Here is a 7,053-nt window from a genome sequence, read left to right on the forward strand (position 1 = left end):
ACTTTGGTGTAGTAAAATTTTATTAAAAAATGGTTTACCATTTCGGGTTCATGATAATTCGAGTGATTCCATTAATAGAGCGATTTCCTTTGAGTTATTATCTTTCATGAGAGATCATAATGAAGGCATTCGTAATGTTACCTTAGAAAATGCTCCTCAAAATAATCAAGTGACATGCCCAAGGACTCAAAAGCAAATTGTTGAATGCCTTGCAACAGAGATAATTTTAAGTATTTGAAAAGAAATTGGTAAAGATGTGTTATTGATTGATGAATCTAGTGTTGTATAAAAAAAATGAACAAATTGCCATATTTTTTAGATATGTCGACAACCTTGGAGTGGTGAAGGAAAGATTCATTAGAGTTGTGCCTATGAAGGATACATCCTCTTTGACTCTTAAAGCGTTTATAGATGAAGTTTTTACCGGTAATAAGTTGAATATGTCCCAGGTATATTAAAACTTTTTTTTCCATGTTATGAATTTTAATTGAATACTATTCGCTTTAATGTTTAATATATTGATTTTATCAGGTGAGAAGAAAATCTTACGATGGGGCAAGCAATATGCGAGGTTCATTCAACGGTCTAAAAGCTTTGTTTTTACAAGATAATGATTCAGCGCATTATGTGAATTTCTTTGCACACCAACTTTAGTTACTTATTGTGGGTGTAGCAAAGAAGCATGATGGTGTTGAAGACTTCTTTGAGTAACTTTCTTTGGTTATTAATGCGGTAGGTGATTCATGTAAAAGACAAGACATGTTATGTGAAAGTCAAAGAGAAAGGGTGCAAAAGCCATTTGGAAATTGTGAACTTGAAACTGGAACATGGTTAAATGAATAGAACTCTCTTGTTCGAGTGGGGGATTGGCGTTTACATTTCAAAACAATCACAAGTTTGATAAGCTTATTTCTGAAGGTTCCTAATGTTCTTGCTTATGTCGAAGTTGAAGGATCCACTTTAAGTAACCGAAATCAAGCATTTGGTATCTTAAGATATTTCAAGACACTTGATTTCATGTTTAACTTACAATTGATGCATGAAGTTTTACACCTCATGAATGTATTGTCATAGCATCTTCAAAAAAAAAAGATCAAGACATTTTAGAAGCGACTTCTTTGGTTAGAATGACAATGGAGGCATTGAAGCCCTTAAGAGACACATGGTTTGCTCAATTTTTATTGAAGGTATTCTCTTTTTGTCAAAAACATAATATTAATATTATGAACATGACGGAAAACTATGTCACATCGAGAGGCCGAAAGACTAAACTTACTAATCAATTTCATTTTGAAGTTGAAGTTTTCAACACAGTTATGGATATGAAAATTGTGGAATTCATGGACCAATTTAGTGAACTTAGGACCCAATTAATAGAATACATGGGGCTTTGAGTCCTTGTGATTCATTTTCTAAGCTTGATAAAACAAATTTGTTAAAGTTGAGTGAGTTGTAGAAAAAAGATTTTTATGATGCGTAAAGGATGCAACTTGATGGTGAACTTGAGATATATTATCATGCTTTGCATAAAGATGACGGGTTCAGTAGTTTGCAAGGACTTTATGACCTTTCTTATTTGATGGTGGAAACAATGAAACATCGGTCTTATCCTATGGTTTATAGGTTGTTGAAGTTGGTTTTGGTTTTACTAGTCGCGACTGCAACAGTCGAAAGATGTTTTTCTACGACGAAGTTTTTAAGGACGGACTTGCGTAACAAAATAGGTAATGACTTTTCAAACGATGTCATGATTTCTTATGTAAAAAAAGAATCCCTTATGAAAGTGAAGATCAGAGATATAATCGGTCGGTTTCAATTAATGTATACCCTAGGGCCGGTCCAATGAAATTCCATGCCCTGGGCAAATAGAAAAGACAGTGCCCTATTTTTATACTATGTTAATACAATTCCAAAATTTTATAACATAATCTTCTAAAGCAGCTACTTAAAACAACTTTTTGTTAGATTACGTAATCGTACAAACTAAATGTTACAAAGCAATTTTTGAAGCAAAAACATTAATTATCCTATAATAATAGTAAAATTTGCATTCTGTTCATCATAACCCAAAACTTGAAATTAGAAATCATTAATGAGAGTTAAAAAGTTTATAAAAAAAACAATAAGGCTCGCCTAAAACTACTAAATCAAGAAGAATAAGAAGAAGAAAATGCCTAATGGCATACTGCAATTAAGTGTCCTAAACGCAGGAAGGGTTCTAGAAATCAAAATCAATATTCACAAAAAAAAAAAAAAATCCTGAAATCAAAATCAATAATCATTGTTAACAAAATCCCAAAAATCAAAATTCAGAACTAACGAAATTATGGAGATTAACAGAAATCAAAATCAATTTAGAACCAATATTAACAATACTTGATCAAAATTAGTGCAAAACTTATGTTAACAATACTACAATAATAATAATAAAAAAACTAATATTAACAATACTTAGTGAAAACAGCTGAAGTCAATTGTTGCTGTCTAATATTGCTTCATGTGCTTTGGACTTCAGTTAACCATAAAACTAGTAATATCAGATTTGAAATCATAAATCAGAAGAAGAACTAGGCTTTCTCGGTAGTGTAAAGCTGAAAAGGGACTAAGGGAGAAGATGAACTAAAAAATTGAAATAAGAAAATAGAACTACCGTTGATATTTAATACTGCTCTAGGTCTCCTCGTCTTCTCTGATTCTCTTGACTCTTGGAATTAGGCGTGCTGGGTGCGTTCACCAAGAAAATAAAGGCGTGCTTCTTTTTTTCCCCGCTCAGCTTCTGCCTTCTCAAACCTCAAAGTGTGCCCTTGTCAGGAAATAGATGTATTGGGCCTAAATGTAATGCATACCCAAAAGAAGAAAGCAAAAGTTGATGCCCCTATGTCCATTGATGCCCTGGGCAGTGGCCCAGCTCGCCCTGCCCTTGGGTCGGCCCTGGTATACCCGTAGATGCCAAATTTAAATATTAAAATGTAAGGGATTGGTTTAATGTACTAGTACCTTTAAATTGTTTTTAAGTTATTACTTTTTGGACGAAAAAAATTGTACTGCTACTATCACAATTTTTGCGTCCGCCACCGTTGGGGAGATCAATAATTTCGATGACGAAGGTTATCATATTATACTAATGTGAGGACGTCGATGTCTCTTTCTTCCTTTTTAATTACGGTTGTTACTGTTCCTCAACAAGAAACTCTTCCGCATCTATGTTGAATTAGGATGAAAATTAGGCATCCGAAGATGTTGTGTTGGAGCCGTGTTTTACTCCTTCTGGAAGGAAGAGGAGGATTTTCAACTATTAAATTGATGGTTAGTGGTGTAATTATATAATATTGATTTAATATAGACTTAATCATTTTCAAATTATTTATAACTTTATCTATTGGAACTTAATATATATATATATATATATATATATATATATATATATATATATATATATATATATATATATATATATATAATTAAAATTTTTTACATTTGAATGGAAGTTAATAAAAAAGAAATTCAAGTTATTATTGTTAAATACAAATGATTTTAATTTTAACCAAAAAGGATATAGATATAAATATAAATATAAATATAAGTTTGATTAGAAATAATTATATGGTTGTCATTATCTGTAACATATATAGTTTTATACTAATTTAATATAAATTTTTTATAATTTAAAGTATATGATAATATAAAATAAATCAAAACTAAAAAAATTTAATAACTTCAAAATATAAATATTATAAAAGAGATCATTATTTTTAACTTTTAATGTGTTTAAAGATAAATAAGTTATCATTTACTAAATTGATTTGAAACCAGTATATTATTTAACTCATTCTTAATTGATACGCATTATTAAAGTTTTCAACTACTAATAGAATGTTGATTTAATATAGTCCAAACATGTTTAAAGTATTTATAAGTATATCTCTTAGAACTTAATAAACATAAACAATAAAGAGTATTATATAGTTATTTTTTTACATTAATTATGGAATTTAATAAATAAAAAAAATCAAGTTAATATTGAAAAACATAAATGATTTAATTTTAACCACAAATAATATAGTTGTAAATATAAATATAAGTTTGATTAAAAGTAATTACTTTGTTGTCATTATCTATAACATATAAAATTTTATGCTAATTAGATACAAAATTATATAATAATTTGTATTATATAATAATATAAAATCAGTTAAAACCAAAATTTTTAACGACCAATAACTATGGTTTAAACGTATGGATGACTCTAATTATATATAATTCTTTTATTAGTGTTACTTTTTAATATAGGTATTTAAATTGTGTTATGAGTTAAAGACCATGTTGAAATCTTTACCCATAAATAAATATATGTATTGAAAAGGTGATTTTCATTAAAAATCTAAATTAAAACTTTAAATACACCATTAAAGGGGCAGTTGATGATATCGATTCTAAAATAATGTATGTTGGACGAATCTAATTTTTTTATTTATTTAACTTTTAAAAACAAAATGATATTATAATATAAATTTTAAAAATGAAAAATTATCATGCACTTAAATTTTATCAATCAACGTCAATTATTATTTAAAATGTTATAAGTCATCATTTTTTATAACTTAAAAGATTAACTTTTATAATATTTCGTTCTACAAAGTGTATATATATACCCATTTAATTTAGTTTTTATGAAAGATTATTTATTTTTATATTAATAAAATGACATCAAAATCATATCATTGCATTTACAATAAAGCTAAACAAATGCATATATGCATGTGTATAATAATAATAATAATAAAAGGGTTATATGCTTTCTAAAAGTTAATATATCTTTTTTGTTTTTCTTAGCTGAAGTGGCTGTTTTTATATATACCCAAAGATTTTTTAAAGATCCTTAACTTTATATGGAAGTTTTTTTATATAAAAGAAAAAAACATGTACTATAAAATAAAAATATTATTAAGACGCTTAAAAACCATTTTTAACAAGAAAAAAAACATTATTTTAACCATATAATTTTATCCTATATAACCGCGAATACATGCCTAATTTATAGATATTGCGTGGGACGAGAACAAATACGAACCAAACAAGATTTTCTATCAGTATTTGGCACCAAAAGCAATAGCAATGGTTGGTGGGATCAGTTTTTAGATACAAGTAAGTTAAGAGTTAGATATATAGGTAAACTAGCATGTATCCAATACACAAACCCTTTTTTTCTCTAGATACAAGTAGGTAAAGAATTAGATATATAGGTACATCATTTACTGATGTACGCAATACAAAAACCTTTCTTTTATAAACAGCAGAAAAATCTCTCTCTCTCTCTCTCTCTCTCTCTCTCTCTCTCTCTCTCTCTCTCTCTCTCTCTCTCTCTCTCTCTCTCTCTCTCTCTCTCTCTCTCTCTCTCTCTCTCTCTCTCTCTCTCTCTCTCTCTCTCTCTCTCTCTCTCTCTCTCTCTCTCTCTCTCTCTCTCTCTCTCTCTCTCTCTCTCTCTCTCTCTCTGTGTGTGTGTGTGTGTGAGAGTATACCAGGTATTATGAAATGAAAGAGATATTGTGCGGCTCAATCTAAACACAAAGTTAACCATTAATTACCTTAGTGATTTTGATTGAGCCGTGCCAATATCTCTCCTTTTGTACATATTGTTGGTAGCTTTGCATGTAAGCTTGTATTGCAGCTTAATATAGACAGCCAACTTTTGTTCGTAACGCATTGTTAATCGAGCAAGGTATATGCATGGTTATGATATATGTTCTAGATTTTACTGGATATACAACTCTTTTTGGAATTTCTTGCACCTCAACGGATCGATCCAGGAGAGATTTAAGACTGATTTAAGACCGTAAACTTCTTCATCTACGTACAGGTAATATTTTGTTGTCAGTAAAGCTTAAAATATACAATTATCGCTCGTATTAAACAAAGAAAACATGTAGTTTACGTGAATAAATATCAATGCTCTTTTTTTATTCAAAGAAAGAATTAGAATCGAAAAGAAAACCGCACACAATTAATTTTGAATGAACCCAAACAATAATCACACGAGCTGAACAATAGCTCTAATCATATCCTTCTGTCATTAGAATCTTTGAAACTCTAGAACTTCGCTTGTAGCTGATCCACCACACTCTTATCCACTTGAAACGCCTTGGCAAGGATATCCGCTGGAATTGCAGGATTTGCACCGAAAACAGCATTCCCAATTGTTATGGCTCCTGGGTTTTGACTGCTAAATGCAAGCAATAACCACAGCATATCCATTACCCACATTGCGTTGGAAATGAACAAGCCCCACTGGAAACACGAAAACATCACCCTTTTGAAGCACCTTAGTAATAAATCTGTTATCGGGATTAGAAGTTACAAATCTAACTTGTAGTGTCCCTTCAAGAATAGTGAGAATCTCAGTGGCTCTTGGGTGAGTGTGAGGAGGATTAAGTCCCCATGGTGCATAGTCAATCCGAACCATCGAGATGCCCATAGTGTTTAGTCCTGGTAATTGAGTCACAAATACTGGGGTCACCTTTGACCCCAAATGGTTCGATATGTTACCCATGAGGTGTAGCCCACTAAAGAAAAAGTCTTTTGCTTGAACTTGCATCCGGGTTCTTGCATGTGACACCGTTTACTTTCACTGCATGTTAAGTACAATCTTTTGTTACATGAAAATTATTTAAATTAAGAGCATAGAGAATTAATATGTAACAATCATGTTTTGAAAATTAAAATACCTGGGGAGTTGGGATCCGCTACACAAAAATCCTGGAGGGGGCTAGGCTCGTGGGCTAAGGCCAGGTAGCTAAAAGTTAAAGCTACAAAACTCAACAGAAACATTTTATTCGATATTTCTTATAAGAATTTGAAAAGGAACAACAGAAAGATATAAACGCGACAGTTGAGATGCTTTTGGGTGGTGAAAGAACCTGTTAGTGGCTATATATATAGAGGTAATTTGTTGCTTCATGGTTCTTGATTCTGTTGTTATATTGCATGTTTACGTTCTCCTTTTGCAACTATTTTAAAATAAATTATTTTAAAATCTTGCCGTCTAACACATTAAAA

The 7,053-nt window shown here is 30.5% G+C and overlaps 1 pseudogene; it reads right to left on the minus strand.

Moving 5' to 3' along the window:
- Window positions 1-5,942: 5,942 nt before the first annotated feature.
- LOC111905676 (putative germin-like protein 2-1) lies at window positions 5,943-6,840 on the minus strand (annotated as a pseudogene).
- Between the last annotated feature and the right edge of the window lie 213 nt (window positions 6,841-7,053).

The sequence above is a fragment of the Lactuca sativa genome, chromosome 9 (assembly GCF_002870075.4).
Source record: "Lactuca sativa cultivar Salinas chromosome 9, Lsat_Salinas_v11, whole genome shotgun sequence".
NCBI lineage: Eukaryota > Viridiplantae > Streptophyta > Magnoliopsida > Asterales > Asteraceae > Lactuca > Lactuca sativa.